This window comes from Nesoenas mayeri (genome assembly GCF_963082525.1).
Source record: "Nesoenas mayeri genome assembly, chromosome: 18".
Lineage (NCBI taxonomy): Eukaryota > Metazoa > Chordata > Aves > Columbiformes > Columbidae > Nesoenas > Nesoenas mayeri.
The window spans coordinates 2,827,549-2,852,749 of NC_137566.1; the positions used below are offsets into that span (position 1 = coordinate 2,827,549).

The following is a 25,201-nucleotide window of genomic DNA, read 5'->3' on the forward strand; positions in this document are numbered from 1 at the left end:
AAAGGCCCAGAGGCCTCTGCAAAACGGCAAAAGACCGAACTGAACATCCCGACCTAAACTCCCCCAGCTCCGACAAAACGAGTGAAGAGAATGTGAGAGAGTGAGACCAGAAGATGCTGCAGGGAGTGGAGCATCTCCCGTGTGAGGAAAGGCTGAGGGAGCTGAGGCTCTGGAGCTGGACAAGAGGACACTGAGGGGGGACTCATTCCTGGGGATCAATATGGAAAGGGTGAGTGTCAGGAGGATGGAGCCAGGCTCTGCTGGTGACAACCAGGGACAGGACAAGGAGTAATGGGTGCAAACTGGAACACAGGAGGTTCCACTGAAAGATGAGAAGAAACTTGTTGGGGGTGAGGGTGTCAGAGCCTGGCCCAGGCTGCCCAGGGGGTTGTGGAGTCTCCTTCTGTGCAGACATTCCAACCCGCCTGGACACCTTCCTGTGTAACCTCATCTGGGTGTTCCTGCTCCATGGGGGGATTGCACTGGATGAGCTTTCCAGGGCCCTTCAACCCCTCACATTCTGGGATTCTGTGATCCCAGCTTTCCTTAAATCTGGAGCCTGACGCCAATGGGCTGGTACGGTCTCATTGCTCAGTCCGGTGTCCGTCCAGCTCTGTTCGTCCATCCCCTTCCTCGCTGCCTCACCCCTGCGGGCAGAGCTCAGAGTGTCCTTGGCTCTCAGACCAGAGCAATTCAAAACATTAACTCTGTGCTGAGCTGTTATCTCTTGTTCTCAAACTAAGTCCAAACACTGACCGTGCTGGCTATGGAAAAGAGGTTTCTAACTGCATGAAGAAAATTAACCCATTTTCAGTCAAACCAGCACAGCGTCTTACCAGGACAATGCTGGTTGGTGCACAAGGTACTTGAACCAACACTGCCAGGATCAGGGAACCCTGGGACACGGGATCGGGAGCATTCGAGCACAGTCACAGCAGTGGGAGCTGCTCGGGAGGGTGCGAGACTTGGGAGTAAAACCATTTCCAGGCAATGCCAGGACCACCCCAACAGGCTGCCCGGGCACAGTGGAATTCAGCAACAGCGATAGGTAGGCTGAGCATCTGGGAAGAAACAATCTTGAAGAGTGAGAATCAATATAAGGAATTATTCCTCTGGGAAACAGTGGAAAGGCTTTTGCGTGGGTATTCTATGAGAGACTGGGCATCGCACCAACAAATGTACTGCAGGAAAGAACCAGACAATGGTGAGGAAATGGATTAAACGTGTTTGCAAGACAATTTCCAGATCCGATTTCTGTGAAGAGAAGACCGTGACCTCAGCACTGGATCTGTGGTGTTACCATTAAGTGCGGCCCTGTCCAAGCCCCAAGTCCCTCACTGGCACGGGGACGGTCTTAAGACAGACCACACCAAAGACTGAATGGGATCCGGGAGTGTCTCTTCATTGTTATTTTATTTTTGTATTAATGATGGGTCAATTTATGTCCACAGATTTTGTAAGGCGGAATTCACCAGGGATACTGAGAAGCAGAAAACTAAGACACACAATAAAGCTTTTGGTGAAAACAAGAGGTCTGAACTTGATTAAAAGGAAAAATAAGCCAGAGGAACAGAATATTTGAAGACACATATGGGGAAAAGCGACTCTTTTCCAAGGACAGATGGAAACGCTGAAAATGGCTGGTTGGCCAAACTGCTTCTCTGTATCAGCCTCGTCCTTTCCAGTTCACCCCAGTTCACCGAAGCGCAGCACAAGCACCAGCAGCTTTTCTACAGGGAGGGTTCCCACCAATGTAACAGCCACAGAAACGATTTCAGCACCTATCAGCATCCCACCAGGTCTCTGTACCTGCTCTGTGTCCTTATCATTTGCATTTCCAAATCAGAGCAGCTGCTTCAGATGCAGCCGTGGGAAAAACCAAAAGGCAGAGCTTCCCTTTCACTGGTTGACTAAAAGGAGTTGGCCACAGCACCCAAATAAACAGGAGCTTAGCAAAAGGATAAACTGTTTAATCAAAAGACTAGCCTGCTGCAAACACACACTATCCAGTTACAACATTCTTCCTCTCGTGGAAGAATGAACTGTCCCCCACAGGGCAGCTTTACACACTGAACGTGTTGGCTCCTCAGTGGAGCAGCACAGACGCGACCAAGCCGCTGCAGTCGGCCGTCGGGGCAGAGCACCGACCCACAGCACCACGTTCAAACGGGGCGCAGAGATACGAACCCCATCTCATTACTCCACGTTGCTCTAAGTATTCCAGGAGAGCTTTACACCGGCACGGTATAGAACAGGGCCACCTTCTTTACACCGAGGATTCACGTAAGCCTATAACAATATTTTACTGAATACTTAAGACTTTGGTTAGTAGGATGTCGAGGGTTAAGATTGCGGGGTGACAATAAAACCCTGGCAGATGTGTTGTTAACCCCCTCTTCCCCCCCCCTACTTCCCACTTTTTGCCCCTCCATCTCCCCCCTTCCACTCAGCACAGGGATCAGGAGGGAAAGAAGGACAGAGAGAAGACAGTTGGAAACATTAAAAATGTTTTACTAATGCTACTGATAAAAACAGAGAAAATAATACAAAATATACAAAACCAATCTGGAAAGTCCTGGCAACTGCAGAGCCGGTAGCCGAAGTCCTGGACTGGACTCTGCAGCCAATGGAACTGGATTCAGTCTGTCACTGGCCTCAGTTCACAGGGACGACTCGCAAGGTCCTCTCCTAATGTTGCCATGAGGAAAAGGGACAAGATCCTCATGATCTCCCACTTTTATATGAAGTATTCACGTGAATGGAATGTTATACACAGTTGGTCAGTTTCTTGGTCACTTGTTTCTCATTGCCCCTCTCGCAAGATGTCCATCCATGCTTAGCAATAAGTTTGCATTCCATTGCTAGGTTTACCAAAACATGCATCTGGTTCTCCAGGAAAATGCAGTTAATATGAAGCTTTAGCTGACAGGTAAATTCACTAAAAGAGAAACTTGGTTTTAACAAAACCAGGACATAGGACTATCTTCTTGCCCAGAGATCCTGCATAAGGCTCTCTTTGATCTGTGTCGCGTGTTTATTTTTTTGTCATATAATTTCTTTCAGTGCTCCCAAAAGCTACCTGTCTTTCTGTCAGCTTCTGGCTGGGTCACTGTGTAGCAGATGGACGTTGACAATGCTCCCCGGGACAGAAGCGCGTTTGCCTTCTGAACACTGGAGCGCAATGGGGCTGAAGGACTGTTTGGCCAGTGTCCTGTCCCCACAGGTGGCAACAGCAGATGCCAAGGGTGCGTTGCAAACACGGAGCAGCGGTACTTCCCTGCCACACTCTTCCAGCTCCTAAAATCTGCCGCACAGGGGGTCGGAGGCTTCCAAAAGTCTTGGATGGATTTTTTTTTCACTAATCTGTTCAGATTCTTCTTAAATTCACAAGAGCTGTAGCACTCACAGCACCTTGTATCAAAGCTTCTCAGAACTCACCCATGATGCACTAAAATGAATCTCCTCGTGTTTGATGCAAACCTTTCCACTGTTATTTTGAACTCCGCAATGCTTGTATTAGAAGAGATTGTTCCCGTCTCTCCGTGCTCCTGTTCTTCAGCTCACTAATGATCAACTATACAAAGTGTGCGGCAGCTGGGATCCTGTCCCAAACCCCAACACCATCCCACTGGTTTGTCATAACAGCTGAAAAGCAGCTGAGAACAGAGGAAAAACCAAACAGAGTTAGATGTTGAGAACAGACAGGCTTCTAAGGTTGGTCAGTTTTTCAGAGGAGTCGAGTTTGGATCAATAGATCTTTCCGGGATGCTGGAAGACTCAGTTTTATGAATATAATACTTTGCGGAAATTTCCTTTATTTCAGTTGAAAAACTAGAGCATCTTATTTTGTTCTTATGCTTCCAGAAATATAACTGGACACAAACATACTAAATAAATCCACTTCTGTGGGCAAGCAGAATTTGAACACAGATCGGTCTCAAAAGCACTGGTGAGCACAAGCGTTTCCAGTATCCCAGGCACAGGGCTCAGCGCACTTACCGGTACCGCCAAAGAACTCAGGGACACGAACACTGAGCTCTGGTTGTGCCTGTAAGAGATTTCAGACCCTGCTCTGCTTCACATTCATTTCAGCAGTAGATGGTGAGACAGTGGGATACATTCTGTTATCAATAAGACAGCAGAGCCATCAGGCATATCTTGTAACACGGCCCACTAAACTCGTCTGGGTCATCCGCTCAAAGGCAGAAAAGGCTTCAATTAAATAAATCTGCTGAGCCCCTATATACCTTTTAATCACTATTTTTAACCTATTGCCTAAAATGATGGAAAAGGAGTCTTCAGCCTCAAGTATGGAGAAACATAATGGCATACATTCCTAAACGTAATGCTGCTGTTTCTGAAGACAGTAATAATACTAAATGAATAGGAGAGCTATGAGCAAACCACCAGCGGAGATTGTCACTGAAAACCTTTCCAGTTCTAAGAACAATGAGAGCACGTGCCTGGAACACCCGTGTCCTTCATCCTGCCCGGGTACCTGGCCGAGGGCTCTCGGGGGGTTCGGCAGCGGGGCGGCCGCTGTGATGAGCAGGTTGGCGCCCGGTGGACCCACAGCTCCCGGCACCGACGCCGCGCTCACCAACTACAACAGCGACGGATAAACGTCGCCCAGCCTGTGTGAATAAGAAACTTCAGACGGCCCTTCTTCTGAGAATGTACGTGATCTTCAGCAACACTGAGTCAAGAAAGGAGGATTCTGGACTTCACTTTGGCAGAGTGGGAAAACTGGACTGTATTAAACAGACACGGCAGCTTTCAAGTGTTGTCTGTGCAACTGTCACCGAGCGAAAAAGGAAAGTCAAACAAACACTTTATACAATTCCCATGCCCCGCTGTTTCTAACACACTCCTCAAGGTCCCAGCAAAGCACCTTGTATCTCTCTGCAACATTTATTTTAAAAGTCCCAAGTTAAGAAATACTTGAAATAAAGCACGGGCGTAGGGGCACTATGAGGTCAGGCTCAAATCTAGATTCTAATCTGCATTAACTAGTAAAAGTTCACTAAAACATCATGCTTTTCTTTCTCTCCGTTCAATAGAAGTGGATATTTGAAAAAGACACCTTATTTCCATCCTACATTTACTCCATACCATAATTATTGAGTAACGGAATGATTTAGATTTGATGTTGCTGCACTGGTACAGCTGGATGCATCTCCACAAACCAGAATGGAGCGGGGAAAACATGCAACAACTTTCTTACATAGAGAGCGAGAACTCTATAGCACTCCCCATTTTTTTATTCTTCAAATTCCTTTAAATGTTTAAATATTTATGAATTCTCCACAATCTATGGCTGCATTTTATGAATGACACAAACATTTCCTGGTAACACAAAGAATCAGGATGGGCTAATGGGAAAGAGAAGATATCCATCTTCCCCGAGAATGAAATGTAGTTTCCTCCTACAAATGGTTCAGTGGCACTTGGATACCCGCCAGCTTCTTTTTGGCAATAAGGCGGCCAGTAAGTATAAACTAAGCTTTATGAGCACCGGTGTACACCTCCTTATCCCATTACCTTTGGCAAGGACGGGTCCAAAACCCTCAAGAAAACAAGTTTCAGATCTCAGCTTCACTAATGCAGGGAATGTCAGCTTTTGTTTTCACAAGACGGGTATGTTCAGTTCTTGATCACGTTCCCTGATGACAAGGGAAGGATGTCTCCTTCAGCTCAAAAACCACACTGGGCTCATTTGAAGAGATCCAGTATATGTATTTACTGCAAAATTTTGGCTAAAAGATAATGCAGGCTTAGTCAGCTCCAACAGATTGTACTCGCCACATTTCCAGCCTCCTGTTGGACTCCACAGTTGTTCAACCCCCCTCAGGGCAGAGGGATCCTGTCCAGCTCCTCTGTACGGGGTGATCCAACTGGTATCGCTGGGGGTCGGTGTGGGCACAGACGGGAGGCGGCAGAAGAAAGATGAGTGTATTTTGCTTTGCACACCACCCTGCCTGGGGGTCCTGGCAAATATCTGTATCCATACGGCAGAGTTTGGCTTGTCCACAGTTAAATCTCAACAGCTCGTTGACAAGTGCTGTAATAAGGGCATAGGAAATGAAAACCGATACAAAAACAAACAAGAAAAGGGTAAAGTGCTCTCAAGAATTTTGCTCCTGAAAGCAATTTCAGCCTGATTACTCAATAGCAACATTTGAGAAGATCTGTTGGGGTTTAGCCAGGTAGAGTGTGTTACCTTGTTTTCTCCTCTAATTCTCTCCTTTCTACAAGGTGCTGGTTGCAGGTCCTGTCTCACCACTCTTAAGACAGCTGTGTCCCCACGTCTCCTACAGCTAATGCTGCTGTCACAATAAAGAGGCACTTCTGGGAGATCATAGGATCCTTTTGGTTGGAAAAGACCTTTAAGATCATTGAGTCCAGCCACTAACTCAACACTGCCAAGTCCACGACTACCCCATGTCCTGAGAACCTCATGTCCGTCTGTCCAGCCCTCCAGGGATGGTGACTCCAGCACTGCCCTGGGCAGCCTGTTCCAATGCCCCACAGCCCTTTGGGGAAGAAATTGTTCCCAGATCCAACCTCAACCTCCCTGGTACAGCTTGAGACCCACAAAACAAACAGCAGAAGGCTAATAATGAAAATGTAAAGGTAGTAGTATAGTCACATAAGTAGTTGATTTCAAGGTATTTTCCATTCTAGAAAAGTCACACACCATTATAGACCAGTCTTACAGAACCCCAACAATAGGACCGTAAGGTACTTCTGATTTGAAATTCCTTGTAATTTTACAAAACTTTATCTAGGTAGATATTTCCTTGATGGCAATTGCAGACTGAATAACCTGATAAAATTCCTTCATAAGCATTTCCTCCATCTCTGAAACACGTACATTTTCCATACCCGGATGTGTTTTTGCCGTTCTCATTAAAATCTCTGCAAATCAAGGCCAAGCTGAGAGCTGCAGAAAACCCCTCATTTGCAAATGCTCAGCAGAGAATGACTAGAAGGCCCAGCTTAAATGTCTTCAGAGTCCTAAATGCAGCGTGCTGGGAGTATAAGGAGCTTCCCTTCCAATGACAATTCTGGAAAACTGCAAATAGGGCGACGAACAAGAGGGAAGCAAAAGAGGCAGGTGGTAACAATGCCGCACGCTGGCAAAGCGACGGAGCTGGTGGGGATCGCTGCCACGGCTCGTCACACACAGCACATCGGGGCCACAACAACCCCGCTTGAAAACCAGATGATTATTAAAGTTGCAAATCACAGCAAATCACACACACTGTCAGCGCACGGGGAGACGGGAAGAAGCAGCAAACTGATCTTGACAAATCTAAGAGGTCTAAGGAGAACGAAAAGCAAAGTAGTTCAATAGGATTCTGAATGACTATCAGAAATCCCTGTTAGATGGACAAAGAGGACACAGGGATCCTGTGATTCTGCAGGATTCCGCCTTTCAAAAATAATTCTAAAATAGTAAAGGAAGCCTGTATAAAAAGACTAAATACCTTTTAAAAGAAGTTACAGTGCAAACTAGAGAAGAAATTATTGCTCTAATCATCATTTCCAGTTTCAGAATCCCTGTATCTGATAAAGGCCAACACTTTTTAAGTTCATCAGAAGAAATAATTCCCTCCACGGTGCTTTCCAAGAGTGTGTTTCAATTTCTGCCATTTTCTTGGAGATCTAAGAGATGTGGGTACACACTTACACGTTAAATGCTGCAGAAACGATAGAAGGATTTCTGTCCTGGTATTTCTAAGAGACTTTTACCTTTGAGCAAAGAGAAGTCTGAGAAGTTGCAGAAGAACAATTAAACCATTTAATTGCTAAGCACAACCTGCAACCTCTTTTGCAACCTCAGCTGTTGCTTTCACTAGAGACACCAAGGAGATTTCCTTCACTCGAGTCCTACAGCATATGTCCAACTGCATGATTTGATACTCTGCTTCCTCAAAAATAAGACAGGGTCTTATATTCATTTTTGCTCCAAAAGATGCCTTTTTTTACACATATAGCTGCCTGGACACTATTTAAATTGACTTTTTAAAATGAACTGTAAGCAGGGTTTACTTCTAGAGTAGGGCTTATATTTCGAGCATACTCAAAAATACTGAAAAATCACGCTGGGGCTTCTTTTCAGGGTAGGTCTTACTTTCGGGGAAGTAGGGTCCTGACCATGGAGCGACATTTGGCAGGAAACACAGCAGCTGTTGTGAGTGTAGAGATAACACAGGCCACGGCAGCGCTGCTCCTGCCGCCCGATCTCAGTGGAGAGCGAGTGCCGGGTGCTGGGGTTGCAGCCAAAGGACGAGCGCAGGCAGGGGATGCTAAATCACACGTTACCCAGTTCCCTCCCGCTGGCACCCAAAGCACCTCCCCTGCAGAACCTGGCACAACAGCGCTGTCTCTTCAGACAGTGTTCTCATCCCATTGCTAATAAACTGTGCTTTTAACAGTATTTCCTTTCAGGATACTCTCCCAGGTCGCTCAGATACCCTCACTCCTTCAGCACACCTGATTCTATCAAGCGCTCTGTGCAACTTCCCTCAAATGAAGTGCCAACAACAATAAGCTCCGAACCCAACTGGAATTCTCACGCAAGTTCTCATTTTGATGATTGTCTCCCAGTTTCATCTCTTTGACTTCACAGAATCCCAGAGTGTCAGGGGTTGAAGGGCCCTGGAAAGCTCATCCAGTGCAATCCCCCCATGGAGCAGGAACACCCAGATGAGGTTACACAGGAAGGTGTCCAGGCGGGTTGGAATGTCTGCACAGAAGGAGACTCCACAACCCCCCTGGGCAGCCTGGGCCAGGCTCTGACACCCTCACCCCAAACAAGTTTCTTCTGATCTTTCAGTGGAACCTCCTGTGTTCCAGTTTGCACCCATTGCCCCTTGTCCTGTCACTGGTTGTCACCAGCAGAGCCTGGCTCCATCCTCCTGACACTGCCCCTTTCCATATTGATCCCCAGGAATGAGTCCCCCCTCAGTGTCCTCTTGTCCAGCTCCAGAGCCCCAGCTCCCTCAGCCTTTCCTCACACGGGAGATGCTCCACTCCCTGCAGCATCTTGGTGGCTGCGCTGGACTCTCTGCAGCAGTTCCCTGTCCTGCTGGAACTGAGGGGCCACAGCTGGACAAATTCTGGACAAAGAACCTGGACAAAGTCACACATGCTCTTGACACACTGTCACAGGGCGACTGTGCGTCACCAAAGCCCCCAACGTGCTGGAGTGTCCTTGTCTCCATTCTGCTTTCTTCACTTGTCACAGCCACACCAGGAGATGCTGGCCAGTTTTAGCCAGGAATGATCAACAGGTTCCATCACAAGTTTCCTCCCACACCCTGCAGGAGTCCAGAACTGTTTTCTTCTAGTACGTAAAGACTTTGCTCCAATCCCGAGCTCTTCAAGCCTCACCCCACTGCTCCTATTTCAGAAAAGCTGGGAACTAGAAAGTAGACAAAATTAGAGCAACTGCCACAGCTTTCATTCCTATATAAGCATCTTTGCACACAGAAAGCAAGGAGGGAACATTCTCCCTGCCAGGACTCTTATTACCTTCTTCCTACAGTGCTAAATGGTTCAGCTCCAGAGATGGAATCAAAAGGGGAGACCAAGTTTTACCTGTTTAATGGGAAGAAATGGGGAGACATGGGCTGATTCAGGAGACAGTGATGACTACTCTTCCCCGCCACCTTCCCCTTCACCAACAAGCCATCTCAAGTTCAAAAGTCACTCAGTCAATGTAGCACCTCTCCTCAAATCCGGCTTCTTCAGCTTCAAACTTGAAATAAAATATATATATATACAAAAGCGTACCATCTGTGCAAGACAGCATATAGAAAACAGATGGGACATATCACACCATCCCATATGACTCCATCAACATACCAGCTTTGCAAATCTGCCCGAAATAAAAACAACAGTGACAGCGCGTTAGCAGTGAGGCCGCGGGGCTGCGCAGGTCCCGCGTGGACTTGGCATGGGCTGGATTGTTCTCTCCACTCTTAACAAACAACTCGCTCATAAATGGAAAACTTGCTAACGTTCAAGTGTTCTGCTGTGTTCAAATGTCAGGAGGATCGTACTCGACTACGTCTCCCTGAGGGACAATTTGCCTTCAAATTATTAGAGATGAAGCTGTAGGCTGCTTCAAAACTAGCAGGACATGACACAACCTTCTCATGATCCACAGCAGCGACCAACACCAACCTGGAACGTCTTCTAGTTCCATTAACTCTTTACCAAGGGCTAAAAATAACACTTCAAACATGTTTATTTTTACATCAGGTGAAGCATATAGTTGAACAATATAGCTGAACACATATGGAAATGCTTAAGCAGCAGTTCCAGTTTCTGTCCAAGAAGTCTGTAGACAAACACCATAAACTTAAGCTACACACATGACAACTCAATGTACTACACAAAAGGAAAAAAAATAACAGAAAGAAAGACCAAAAAAGTGTGTTTTCATAAAAAACAAACTTAATTTCTTTTGTGTGAGGAGCATCTGTGAGAGGAGGGAGCAGCTGGAACAAAGTACAGAGACAGCAAAATACAATTAAAGAGAATAAGGCGCCGGAGATGAGCCTCACCAAGCAGGATGACATCTCCATCTCGCTCTTATCGTGTCTTAGTGGCCAGTGCTAAGGCAGAGACTGGGCACCTGAATTCCCTAACACATCCCGACCTCCAAACAACTTGTAGCTTAAGATTCCATGTGCCAGGTCTTCTGCACTGGTACGAAATAGACTGTAGATCTTTCTTCCAAGAACATACCCAACTACTTTCATACAAACTCTCAGCACCAGAGCCTTGTTCCCACAGCGGCCACAGTGTGCTCACCATGCAAAGAAGTTTTGTTTTCATGTTTACTTTGAACCTCCTACTTCTGTTTGCTGTACCTGCCTTTTTGGTAGGGAATGAAAGAGCAATGGGGAACAACTGCTTATCTTCTGTCCCACTCAGGCATCTTTTCTTCAGGCCCAGACAGTCTTCATTTGCAAGCTGTTCCGTAATCTGTTATTTGGGGAGGCGGTACCTCTTTCAGCCATAGCTGTAAACAGAGATAATTCCATTTTCTCACATCACTGTACATTTACTGACACTGAGTTTAGCCTCCTAGTTTATTTTCCAATCACACAGTACCGTAAGGTAGATACTTTAGCAGTTGTAGAGTTGACTATGCCAAAGTACTTCTAAATCACTCAACTTCTGTTGTTTCTCTATCCATCGCCTTCCTCAGAGCATCTGAGCAGCAAAGGTCTCGTAGGACTCCCATGTCACTCTGATGGTCACCACCAACCACCCTCCGGCACAGCAACAACCGCTACACATTTTCTCACCTTTTAACCAGTCACTGGTCACTAAAGCCCCTCCCCTCCCGGCCCCAGAAAGATCAGTTGCTTTAGGAAGCTGCGGCAAAGACCGTGTCAGCCGTGGTTTGAAAAGCCGAGCGCACCATACACCCTGAACACCCAATCTCAGCTGAGCCTCTCAAGCCCTTGAAGACTCATCAAGTGCAACTTCCTTTTACAAAAAACACGACTCCTCCATATTCATATAAAACCATATGCCAAATAATTGTAATCTGTATGATTCTTTTGGCAACGCCGCACAATACAAAGCCAGATTTCTGTCCGCTGCTCCCCAAGCTCCCTGGAATTCTTTTGCAAGTTGGCATCGCATCAGCCCTGTCTATTTCTCTAACGGGGCTGAGGAGGTTTTAACTGTGTTAATAACTCAACAGTTTCTCCCTTGAATCCCTCCTGGGCTCTAACATCCCGGCCCCCTCAAGCAGCTCACAGTGTTATTAAATTCTTCCATTAACAGCTGGGTTTGAGTTGGGTTCTGGTAAACCACGTGTAGGTTGGTGAGGAATGCAGATGCCTCAGAAACTCATTTGTTTCTGCACTGGGTTTCCGCGGCAAGGTTTTGGTGGGGGGAGCTACAGGGGTGGCTTCTGTGCGGAGATGCCAGAAGCTTCCGCCGTGTCCAACGGAGCCAAGAGCGGCGGCCGCGCGAGGGACCCGGCAGCAGCGCGGCCGAGCCGCCGCCTCCTCTGCCGCACGTCCTGCGAGCGGTTCTATCACAGCCGCTCTTCGAGGGGGTCCTGCGAGCTTTTCCACACGCTTCTTGTTCCCAGCATATTTGGAAAAGAACTGTTACTTTTTATACTTTCTGAAAGCTGCTCCTCTAAGTTTTTGGCATTTCAAAGTGTTTGTTCTTTTCTGTCTCCCTCACTTGGTCATGACTTCAGCTTTTGGAAGGATGCCTCTGACTCCACGGCCTTTCTCCCCCGCTGTTTCACATCGTAACTTTGCTCTCAATTGGCTTTTGATAGGGCTGGGGCATTTGCTCTGCAGTGTAGTGCCTTTAAATAACCTTCACACTACCTACAACCATTTCACCCTTTTCACTGGCCCTTTCAGCTTCCTTTTAACAAGCCTGGCTCTGAGGTACTTTCCCTTTTGAAATCACTTCACTGAAGGTTTTGGCTTCTGCAGGGCTGCAAGTTCCCTGATGTTCACACATACAGGGGCCACCGGCAGCCCAATTTTGTACTGAGTTGTGCACAATTCCCAGGAGAAAGTCAGAAGTACGTCCCTCTCTCTGGATTCCCTGAGCAGATCCTTCCCAAAGGCGTCACTCCTGATGTGTAAGAGGACTGGGGTGCCAAGCTTCTCCCATTGTGTTTCCTACTTTAAAGCTACACGCTGTTTATTATCCTACACTTTTCCCAATGTTTTTAGGAAGCATTTACTCCCTGAGAAAGTGGTCAAACACCAGAAGAGGTGGTGGATGCCCCAGCCTGTGTGTGAGAGGCATTTGGAAAAAGCCCTTAGTAACACACTTTAACTTTCTCGGCCCTGAACTGATCGGGCAGTTGGATGAAATGATCACTGGAGGTCCCTTCCAAATGAAAGAGCCAATTCCATTCTATCTACAAGTGCCAAGAGTTTTGAACCTTAAGGACTCTGTGATTAATACGGTTTAAGACATGATACTATTCCCCCAAGGGTTTGAACCACTCTGGCATTTTTCTGTCACCTATAACCGGGTATTAGGTTGTTCCATCTGGTGTTTTCCTTCCACCATTTTTATAGAATCACAGGATCCTAGAGTGTCAGGGGTTGAAGGGCCCTGGAAAGCTCATCCAGTGCAATCCCCCCATGGAGCAGGAACACCCAGATGAGGTTACACAGGAAGGTGTCCAGGCGGGTTGGAATGTCTGCACAGAAGGAGACTCCACAACCCCCTGGGCAGCCTGGGCCAGGCTCTGACACCCTCACCGGGAACAAGTTTCTTCTCTAATTTAAGTGGAACCTCCTGTGTTCCAGTTTGCACCCACTGCCCCTTGTCCTGTCACTGGTTGTCACCAGCAGAGCCTGGCTCCATCCTCCTGACACTGCCCCTTTCCATATTGATCCCCAGGAATGAGTCCCCCCTCAGTGTCCTCTTGTCCAGCTCCAGAGCCCCAGCTCCCTCAGCCTTTCCTCACACGGGAGATGCTCCACTCCCTGCAGCATCTTGGTGGCTGCGCTGGACTCTCTGCAGCAGTTCCCTGTCCTGCTGGAACTGAGGGGCCACAGCTGGACACAAGATTCCAGGTGTGGTCTCCCCAGGGCAGAGCAGAGGGGCAGGAGAACCTCTCTGACCTACTGACCACCCCCTTCTAACCCACCCCAGGTCCCATTGGCTTCCTGGCCACAAGGGCCCAGTGCTGGCTCATGGTCACCCTGCTGTCTCCAGGACCCCCAGGTCCCTTTCCCCTACGCTGCTCTCTTATAGCCCCACTCAACAGTCTCACATAAAACCACAACTCCCCAGGTCATCCAGCTTATTTCTTAAGATTTTGGAGTCTGTTTGGAAATACACACACATTTGGTTCCATTTTCTACTTTTTTCATGTTACACCAATGCTAATCTAAGGGGGAAAAGCTGTCCGTCATACAATCAACATTTTCAATGACCAAGTGAACATGGTGGGTATAAGTTTTAGAGATAAAACGAACCAGCTGCATCCAAGAAGAGCTGAGAGATGTCACCTGAACAATTATATAACAAACTCTTGAATCGAGCATTTAGTTTCATCTGGACTTCTCAAGTTTTTCTGCCCTATTTGCCATCACAAAAAGGCTACAGGTTTGTAGTGCAGGAAAAGAGAACCAGCAAGTGCATTCTCTGCTGTTCACTACAGATGAGACACAATCTCTATACACTAATTAAGCCAGCAAGGCCGGGGAAGGAGGGAGATCTTTTGGTGCCTTGAGTTTGGGGTTAACTTGTATATATTTGAGAAACTTACACGAACGTGACAATGTACTTTGAAATTTTTCCACATTATTATTATTTCAGTGTGTCCCTGACCATGTGCACTAAAATATACATGAATACGAACCTGGTCATCAGCACTTCTTCAGTCTCTTAAAAGAAAAGGAGTAATTTATTATACATGGGAGTCTGGAGGGGAAGAAAGTCAGCGAAATCACTGCAGAACAGCTACATCTACTGGACTAAGTGATTTATTTAGATATTGAAAAAGAGATCAGCAAATGTAGTAACAAACTACTGTTGGATTTTGTTTCCTATCACCCAAAACCTGACACTTGATAACCTGCTGCTCTTGAAAAGAGGATAGTTCAGCTTATTCTTCCATTTATCATGTCACGTTTTCCCTGTTTACAGAAAATGTGAAACTTATTACTCTTCAAGAAAGGTAATTAGTATCTCCCTCTTATTCTTTATCTAAGTACAGAATAACTGTTTGCATTACTTCTGTTATGTTGTTGTTAGTAAATAATAAACATCAAACAGATGAATCCACAGGACAGAAACAACTCGGCTCACCTCAAGAAATTACAACTAATTACTCTCTTTAGAAGTTTGAAAAATTTGATTTAGAGCTTTCAAGAACAGCAACAAACGACAGGACCTTGTCGGACACGAACCAGCACGGAGGTACAAAAAGCTACGACTGAAAACTTCTCATTAAGTGTGATTCTCTTTGGAAAGCAGCTGTTGCACGAACACTGCTGCCTTTTACCCAAATATAAAATGAGCGAGGTAAAGGAGATGCTCAACAACTGAATGCTGGACGTAACGTTACAGACAACATTTTTAGGTCAACGGGTAAATCCTCACAGAAGACAAAGTTACCAGTGGGAGAACAAAAAGCATCAGACCTAATATTATCCACACTGATTAAACATGTCAGATGACTATACAGAAAGTTATAAAACAGGATTTAGGCATCAATAAGTATGGAAGTGATACTTCATTCAGCTGAGCCCTCCACTACCTGCCTCTGGTCTTGAAGCTGCTAAGGTTATATAGACAAAGACCCCTTACCATGCCTATCACTTGAAAGAGCACAGAAAAATAAAGACATGAATGTTTTCTAATTATTACACTGTATTTCACACCTATATGAGTAACAGCTACCACCTACTGCTCTAAATCACACCAAAGACGCGCAACCTGCCAGGTAGTTACTCAGCATTGACTCACCCCTAGAAGAAAAACTCCAGGCCTTGCAGTTACACTTTTTACAGGGATTGAGAGTATAACAACCAGCCATGAGAACAAAGAGAGGCGGGAGCGTGGGCAAGCCAGACCTACCACTTTTATGGCCTTTATTACTCAAAGTAGTAAGAGGAATCCTAGGACAGGGTGTTTGCCACATCTCTGAGCTCCAGGACATGAACCACACCACGCACAGCACACGCTTCTCCGCTTAAGAACTTCAGTTGTGTGCTTAAATATTTACATATTCATTTACTATTGATCATAAAGCCCACCAGTAGACTATCATACACCAAAGAAGGCAAATTAACATGCAAAGGAAGATACAAGACACCGTGAGAACAGGTTTAAGGGGGAGGGGAAACGTTTCCATCATGCCCCAGACTCCGCTGAAGGAATTCTCGGTGCTCGTGGCCCAAGGGGAACGGTAATGGGAGAGAAGTAAATTCTTTCACCTCTGGGTTGAAATCCAAGTCGGGCTGGTAGTAGCCAAGAGCCATTAGCGGAACATCTGCTGGCTGTGCCGTGAGCCCTGTGCTCCGAGCTCAGTGTCCACACCTCAGTCCCACTAATTGGCACCACGTCGGCAATCTAAACAGAGGGGTTAAAGTCTGAACATGCAGCAGGCGTGAGCTACGGGGTTAGGCAACTTCAGATTTGAGCACACGTGATAAATTATACATTTGGTATATGTAACTGCATCTAATGGCTCCACCGTCCTGTTCTGCCCTCATAAGAAAATCGTAAATCCAAGCAGCAAAACGGCCAGTGTTCTCTTGGCAAGCACACAGCTTCTGAACTGCTAAGACACATTATTGAGATCATTACTATCCTGAGTGCTTAAGCAATTGCTTCAATTTTAAGCAAAATGAAGTATGAGCTGAAGTATTTGAATAGGTACCAATATCCATAAAACCAGTATCTTTTTCTTAACTTCAGTTTTTAACTCAAAAACGCAACACTCACTCAAAATGCAGTAATGACAGAGTCTTATAAATCCCAAATAACAACAAGGTTCTTTTCTCTTTGTGTTTCCTTCTTCTGCAGCCTCCCAACAAAGAAAGGGTGCAGAGGAATGGAGCTGACCTAAGAGCAAAACCCATTAGCTTTTAGAAAATTATCCTCTATATTGTCCCCATGGCAAAATATTTGTCTGAGGACAACACCCAAGCTATTATATCTTAATAAACAGCAATAAAAGAAAACTGATTTTTCATATCATCTGAGTATAGCAGTATAAAAAGAACAGTCTTAACTATGGAGGAAGGAAACTCATGTTACAGTTCAGTAACTGTTCCTGATGTTTACACATCACTTTGGTTTAAAGAATTGCTTATGATGGGAACATGATGAAAGCTGTTGAGCATGCAGGGACACAAAACCGGAGCCAAAAGAAGCATCTTTGCCAGAACTCTACCAGAAAACAGAATCGCAGTGAGTTAGTTCAGGAGGGACCTCGGGAGGTTTCCAATCCAAGCGGCTGCTAAAGGAATGGTCAACTTCACAGTTGGATGAGGCCGCTCAAGGATATTTTAGATGAAAGCACAACATAGTACAGTGCCCTGCAACATCCACATATACAGAAATGGTTCTCGCCAGCGGAACAGCCCTTTCATTTACCGCTGCTCTGGGAAGATTCAAGTTCTAGGCTGTTTCAAGAAGTTACAAGGGCTTGCTGCCGTGGAGAACAGTGATAAACTGAGCAGGAAACAAACCTAAGTTAAAAATCCATTAGCACGAAGGTTTGGAGAACTCAACTGGGTAGAATGCAGAGCTGAGGACAGGAGACTGGCTGCGAGAGCCTGGGAAGGACAATCCTCCCAAGATCCACGTTTTATCTTGTGTTGGAAAGGTGTGCTCAGGCCTCCTCAGAAAAAGGCAGGCACTGCCAAAACGCCGGTCTGCAGGAAAACAAACACGGGTCCGGTCAGTCTGCATTCCACAGTCTTCAAAGGGAAGGAGGGTTTTTTAACTCTTGTGCAAGGAACACTGCAGAGTTACCATCCAGAGAACCCGACAGTATCTAAGCTGCCTTTAACATGACCAGGCTGCTCCTTTGAGCTCAGGCTGTGAATTCCCACCTGGCCACCTGTCCTCTGAGAGCCAGACCAGTTTAACCTTACAGAGTTTAGCTTGACCAGTTCCCAGTGCCTGCACACACGCTGCCAAGGATTCCACGGGTTTTTGCAAGAGCTTGGTGGACCAAGGGATGTGCCTGATCCAGCAAGAACAGTCCTTCCCAGAGCTACAACATCCCTGTGAATGCTTCAGGCAGCCAGGATACAACCATTGCGGGCTCCTAAAGCCTCTAAGGTGGATCTTCCCTTACTCCCTTTTGTAACTTTCAGAAGTAGAACAGGATCATGCCACATTTTTTAAATGCCAGACAAGCTCCTTCTGCTTGAAGACGCATTATGATGAGCTTCTTTTAAAATCGCACTACTGCAAATAAGCCTATTGACAACTGAGGTGGGTTCTGCTGTGCTGACATCTGAAAGAGAATGAAGGGAGACTGCTGAGTGCCAGGGGTCTAACACACACTGGAGAAAAGGCAGGTTAGCACCAAAGACGTCGACACCAGAGCAACACGAGAGGCTGAGGGAGCTGGGCTTGTTCAGTCTGGAGAAGAGGAGGCTCAGAGGTGAGCTCAGCACTCTCTAGAACTACCTGAAGGGCAGTTCTAGCCAGGTGGGGATTGGGCTCTTCTCCCAGGCATCAGCAATAGGACAAGGGGCCATGGGCTTCAACTCTGCCAGGGGAAACTGAGGCTGGAGATTAGAAAGCAATTCTGTGCAGAGAGTGGTCAGGCATTGGAATGGCTGCCCAGGGAGGTGCTGGACTCACCGGCCCTGGAGGTTTTTAAACTGAGACTGGACATGGCACTTAGTCCCATGATCTAGTGAATGGGCTGGAGTTGGACCAAGGGTTGGACTGGATGATCTCTGAGGGCTTTTCCAACCCAGTTCATTCTGTGATTCTGTGATACTGCGCCCCCCTGCCTGCAGCCCGGCCAGGATGGTCTGCAGTCAATCTGCGGAACTAATTCATAATGCCACAGGACTCAGTTGTGTGATAAGGTTCAAGTAAAGGTTATAATCGAACAATGTAGTGAGCTGCTTTATTGAGCAGCTCTAACATGCACCTCTGAACCCTCATGTAGCTACCATGTAAGCACTGATACCGTAATAAATGTTTTCTCACAAAACCAAGTATAGAAATAATACCAAATTCATGAGTTTCCTGAGAGTAATTCCTCTACACTTAGAAAACAGGAGGGGTCCAAGAAAGAAATCCTTCTCTGCAGGGGAGGGAGGCAGGAAGGAAGGAAACGTAAATTACATACACCTCTGGATAAGTCCCCCTTTTAAAAAGGAAGGAAATTAGAGTTAACTCAAAAGAGCGTGTTTAGCATCACCGCACAAGCTGGGGGGAAATGCCCCCTCAGAAATGCTGGTTAAAGACAGGCTGCAGGATTCCACCAGCAGAGCTGGAAGGGCCGTCCCTCACTCCTCCCATTGGCAGCACCGCTTTGAAGTTACCTACAAACCAGGCTCACCATTTGATGGTCACCTCTCCCGTTGTCATCCTACGCATTTTTGGAATAGGGCTGTTTAAAAACATGTGTTTTCACTTCTTTTCTTCTTAATTAAAAAAGCATAACTCATAACTGAGCAGAGACAAAGGCTCTGTTGATACAACAACATGTGGATTAAATCTGAAAGGAGAAAGAAAGTTGTTCTGTTAAATTGACAATCCTGCACAGAGGGCTTATATCTAAACTGGTGTAATAAATCAATAGGAAAGATTTCACTTTGGCTGAAACGACCATTTGTTTAGGCAGGGAACAAGAGCATTTTAAATTTGCTCTGGACACTGTACACAAAAGGGTTTCTTCCATTTTGTGGGGCGATTTTTTGCCTTTTTTTAAATTTTAACTATATCCCCAAAGTTTTGCATTTGCGTTACTGAAAAATATTTGCTTTTTGGCGCTTAAACCTATAACAAGCTGGTCAGCCAGCACCACCAGGCCTGAGGGAAGAGAGAGAGGGAAGAGAGGGAAGAGAGGGAAGAGAGGGAAGAGAGGGAAGAGAGGGAAGAGAGGGAAGAGAGGGAAGAGAGGGAAGAGAGGGAAGAGAGGGAAGAGAGGGAAGAGAGGGAAGAGAGGGAAGAGAGGGAAGAGAGGGAAGAGAGGGAAGAGAGGGAAGAGAGGGAAGAGAGGGAAGAGAGGGAAGAGAGGGAAGAGAGGGAAGAGAGGGAAGAGAGGGAAGAGAGGGAAGAGAGGGAAGAGAGGGAAGAGAGGGAAGAGAGGGAAGAGAAAGAGGAAAGAGAGGGAAGAGAAAGAGGAAAGAGAGGGAAGAGAAAGAGGAAAGAGAGGGAAGAGAAAGAGGAAAGAGAGGGAAGAGAAAGAGGAAAGAGAGGGAAGAGAAAGAGGAAAGAGAGGGAAGAGAAAGAGGAAAGAGAGGGAAGAGAAAGAGGAAAGAGAGGGAAGAGAAAGAGGAAAGAGAGGGAAGAGAAAGAGGAAAGAGAGGGAAGAGAAAGAGGGAAGAGAGGGAAGAGAAAGAGGGAAGAGAGGGAAGAGAAAGAGGAAAGAGAGAGAAGAGAAAGAGGAAAGAGAGGGAAGAGAAAGAGGAAAGAGAGGGAAGAGAAAGAGGAAAAGAGGAAAAAGAAAGAGGAAAAAGAAAGAGGAAAAAGAGGAAAAAGATGAAAAAGAAAGAGGAAAAAGAGGAAAAAGAGGAAAAAGAAAGAGGAAAAAGAGGAAAAAGAAAGAGGAAAAAGAGGAAAAAGAAAGAGGAAAAAGAGGAAAAAGAAAGAGGAAAAAGAGGAAAAAGAAAGAGGAAAAAGAGGAAAAAGAAAGAGGAAAAAGAGGAAAAAGAAAGAGGAAAAAGAGGAAAAAGAAAGAGGAAAAAGAGGAAAAAGAAAGAGGAAAAAGAGGAAAAAAGAGGAAAAAGAGGAAAAAGAAAGAGGAAAAAGAGGAGAAAGAAAGAGGAAAAAGAGGAAAAAGAAAGAGGAAAAAGAGGAGAAAGAAAGAGGAAAAGAGGAAAAAGGACGAAAGTTGCTTGCTCCTTTTACATTATTATATCAAGCAGAAGACTGGCCTAAATTTATGCTTTCCCCTATCATGCTTGTCTCTTGTCTTTTATAAAAACATATTCTACTTCTTCCCTTTAATTCTATTATTGAAGCAGAAAGCACTCGCCAGCTGTTGCTATTGACCTATATCGGACACCAGTTTGTCCCATAACGTCTTCTGAGGCCACCACGACAAGGTGCCACATCAGAACCCCAGTCTGGAGGAGCTCCAGTCACTGCGGTCACAACGTCACCCTCCAAACCCTGCCCACAAACATGCACTTGGTCTCCAGATCCCAAGAATACAAACTGCTGCATGGGGAAAAATAAGGGAGACCTGGCAGAACATTTCAAGTACGACACTGATTGTAACTATAGATGGGCCCGAGAACTGCAACCGCCTGTTTTAATAAACATCAGATGGTACCTGGAACGGATTTCAGAGCTAAAGCAAAGATGACACCAGCATCTACTAACTACACTTGGGACATGGTGTCACGAAGATGGCGTTGGCTACCTGTGCAAACACGTCACCACACAGCTCCAGCTAGTTGGCAAAGAACGACAAAGACCAAAACATAAATCAGCATAAACTTCCAGTTCTGCAGAAATGTTGTGTGAGAAGGTATTTGTAGGAGATGCTACTCAGTGCTGGAAGAAAGCGTTTCATTCAAGCACATGGAGCTGCTCTCCAGCATGTTCTGCAGAAGCCCCTGGCTGCTACATCACCATTATTTTCTACAACACCCAACAGTACGTGTGGTAAAACTGGGAGAGGGCCTCTGCATATGGGACAGAGCGTAACACTGAGGGGGCGAAGACTTTGGCTCAAGCCTCCGTCATTCAAAAAGTCATTCCTAATATCACGCACAGGAATCACATAAGCCAAGCTCTTCAAAACCATTAAAAACACAAGCCCCAGCCCCACAGACAAAAACGCTTCAGACTAAGTAACTCTTTTTCTACCAGGGGAGTCCTTATTTATTCTATTTCGCTTTAAATTCCATTTGCCATCCTGGCAAATAAAAGTCTCCTCAGGAAGCACAGCTGATGCTGCCGCAGCCTGAGTGCCCAGCCTGCTGCCCGGCCCCCGACCCACCGAAACAACCTGGGGCTGCCTCCGGCCCACAGAACCTGCGGGTGCCATCAGGGCTGGTGGGACATGGGAAGTGTCTGAGCTATTCCGCCTGCGTTTCGCCCAGCAGCTGTTCTGCCAGGCTGCCCAGCCAAGAGCTGGCGGGACGAGCTGCTCCCCTGGTGCCACCAAGTGTCCTCCAGCCTGCAGGACCCTCCCCACAGCGTGTGTCCCACACGGTACCACGGCCCAGTTCAGCTTCTGCTGCCTCCCCACGTACCCTCTGTTGGGGACAGACAAGGAACAGCTCGACTTTCCTTCCCTAATCCAAGCAAACAACTCTTTGCCAGTAGCACTAACGAGGAGCCATATTAGTGGGACAGAAATGGTACGTGTAAGATTAAAAACTAGGAGAGGAAAAAGACGGCCTGACAAGTACTCATTATTCTGGTTTAATTTTGGAGAAGTAGAGTCTCATGGCCATTAGAGTTCATGGAAGCACAACATAGTTCCTTAGGATACCAAGCAAACTATCATCTTCCCGCTGTAGCAGAGAATCTGCCTTGATAAACTCCCAGGTTGTCAACACCCACCAGCTTGAACCCACCACCGATAAAGCTGTCACCTCCCAGGAAAGCTGAACCCCTGGTTCATAAACAAGCCCTGGCAGTCCCAGCTGGAAGGAACAGTTCCCAGCATGGAGACGACCAGACTACTGGTTTCTGTTCAGAGCTGTTACTGCCCATCCAAATCACATCCCCACGCGACGCACACAGCACCACCGACCAGCGGCTCCGCGGAACCAGCCACCAGCAGCAACGCCAATGCAGAAACGGGAATTTAGAGGCTAAGAGAAGCAATACATTCAATCTGAGGTTTATGCTATGTAGGCACGGTTCCAGCATGGGAAACATGCACGGCAGTTCTGCCAAGCCCAGGCAGTGTGGGTATGATTCAGTGCTAATTGCTCAGAAAAATGTTTCCAGTTCCACCGGTTTGGGACGCCTTTTGAAAAGCAAAACAAGGTATGTTTTGGACAAGGTTAAGATGATGTTTATGTTTACAGACAATCTGACTCCTGCATATAAAGAATTCTACTCCTTGGACTAAAAAACACAAACATCAAGAAGAGGCAAAAGTAATGCAAATGATCTGGCTCTGTCAACCTGCCAGAACAGAAGAGGCTCCAAAGCAGCTGAGCAAAAATCAAGGTCTTAAATTTGACTTCCCTGACTCCTGTTCAGTATTTTAATTATATTTTTTAAAAAACCCTAAGCCACTTCAAATTTCAAAGTGTGTTTATATATGTTGATTAACTCTCCCAAGGTAAAAATCATTAGCCTTTCTATTACACAAGGAAAGTGAAAGAAGGCACAATAAGCTACTTGTCAAAGGCACAGAAGGAACTGATGTAAGGGCTGGAATTAAAACCCAGAGTTTCTGAAGCAATATTACTGTTTCTAAAGGATTTATGTTTTTTAAGATGATAGCAACAATACAAAAATAAGGTCTCAAACTGGATATACATTTAGGATAAAGGCAGTTTATGGGGTAAAGGCCATGAGAAAAGCAAGTCATTTACATTCATTAATCCACATTTGGAAAACTACAGTGAATTATCTAATAGATTGTTGCTCTGTTCCACATGCAGCATTCAATCAGCCCGCAGTGTGGTCAGTCCTGCCTTGCACTGTGTGACAGCGAACTCTACAGGGTAATCCATGGCAGGCATCCTTCCTCCTACTCCGGGGTGCAAATTACATTTACATGGGGACCTCTCTGTGCAGCGTACAGGGTGCCGTGTCCCGCAGCAGCACATCAGGACCCCTCTGTGCAGTGTACAGGGTGCTGTGTCCCACAGCAGCACATCGGGACCTCTCTGTGCAGCGTACAGGGTGCTGTGTCCCACAGCAGCACATCAGGACCTCTCTGTGCAGCGTACAGGGTGCTGTGTCCCGCAGCAGCACATCAGGACCTCTCTGTGCAGCGTACGGGGTGCTGTGTCCCGCAGCAGCACATCAGGACCTCTCTGTGCAGCGTACAGGGTGCTGTGTCCCGCAGCAGCACATCGGGACCTCTCTGTGCAGCGTACAGGGTGCTGTGTCCCACAGCAGCACATCAGGACCTCTCTGTGCAGCGTACGGGGTGCTGTGTCCCGCAGCAGCACATCAGGACCTCTCTGTGCAGCGTACAGGGTGCTGTGTCCCACAGCAGCACATCAGGACCTCTCTGTGCAGCGTACGGGGTGCTGTGTCCCGCAGCAGCACATCGGGACCTCTCTGTGCAGCGTACGGGGTGCTGTGTCCCGGAGCAGCACATCGGGACCTCTCTGTGCAGCGTACAGGGTGCTGTGTTCCACAGCAGCACATCAGGACCTCTCTGTGCAGCGTACAGGGTGCCGTGTCCCGCAGCAGCACATCAGGACCCCTCTGTGCAGTGTACAGGGTGCTGTGTTCCACAGCAGCACATCGGGACCTCTCTGTGCAGTGTACAGGGTGCTGTGTCCCACAGCAGCACATCGGGACCTCTCTGTGCAGTGTACAGGGTGCTGTGTCCTGCAGCAGCGTCCTCACAAGTTATTCAAGAGTGCCCTCTACCGAAGCTGCAGCTGCATCTCCGAACACACACGAGAGAGGCCAGAAAAAAAACAAAATGAGACCTTCCAGAAATTTCTCATTAAACACCAAGCTTTGTATCTGTTTGAATAAAAGGGGAGCACAGAAGACGTGCACTAAGTGGTGACTCCTCCTGCACAGACATTTGCTGTTTCCCCCAGTGGTAAATACCCCAGCAGGCAGCAGTACTAACCTGAAAGATGGGAAAAGTCAGCTCTCCCATTCTGCGAGCAGAACCTACACCGATCCACATGAGGGCCCAGGGCAGTTAACCCGGTATAAGTTTTTTAAGATAAACTGAATTCTACACAATCTACTTTACCTGCAAGGAACTGCTGGGTAACTTTGCAACATAGGAGGTAATAAAATCCATCTTGACAAAAATAAGGGAATATCACAAATGAAGTTCACAAATCAAAATGGAAACCTTATAAATCCATTCTCTAATACACTGCTGCAGCATAAAATATTGCTTATTTGAAAGGATGTCTTCATCTAAGAGGGGTCACACAAATGACAGTATTTGCTACAAGTTTGTATGACTGGTACTCGGTTTATTGCCAAGTTCCCTTTCACCTACCTACATAAACTAATAAAACATCCAGAAAAAAAGAATATGACTTTCAGAGACAAGCTCCGCACAGAAAAGCTGATACTGATCCTCAGAAAAGAAATTCATTTTAATAATCCAGATGTCAAATAGTCAGATTAGGAACATTCCACTTAAATATCCACCTGAAAACACACAATGAGGGCACAGCTTCTCCTGGGAGATCAGAACAGTCACAGCAGCCGGTGCACCTGCTGCCCCATCCTCAGCTTCCCCCAAACACCCAAGCTATGAGCATAAGGTGAAAGAGATCAACAAAGTAACCAAAGTCAAAAATGACCCTTTTCTAAGCTCAAACAAGACTGTAACGGGGCAGGAATTCCT

The 25,201-nt window shown here is 46.4% G+C and overlaps 1 protein-coding gene across 1 annotated transcript in view; it reads right to left on the bottom strand.

The window, feature by feature from the left end:
- The window catches only part of EXD3 (exonuclease 3'-5' domain containing 3), a 296,792-nt gene that overhangs the window by 265,081 nt on the left and 6,510 nt on the right, over positions 1-25,201 (bottom strand). The gene's annotated exons all lie outside the window — the stretch shown is intronic.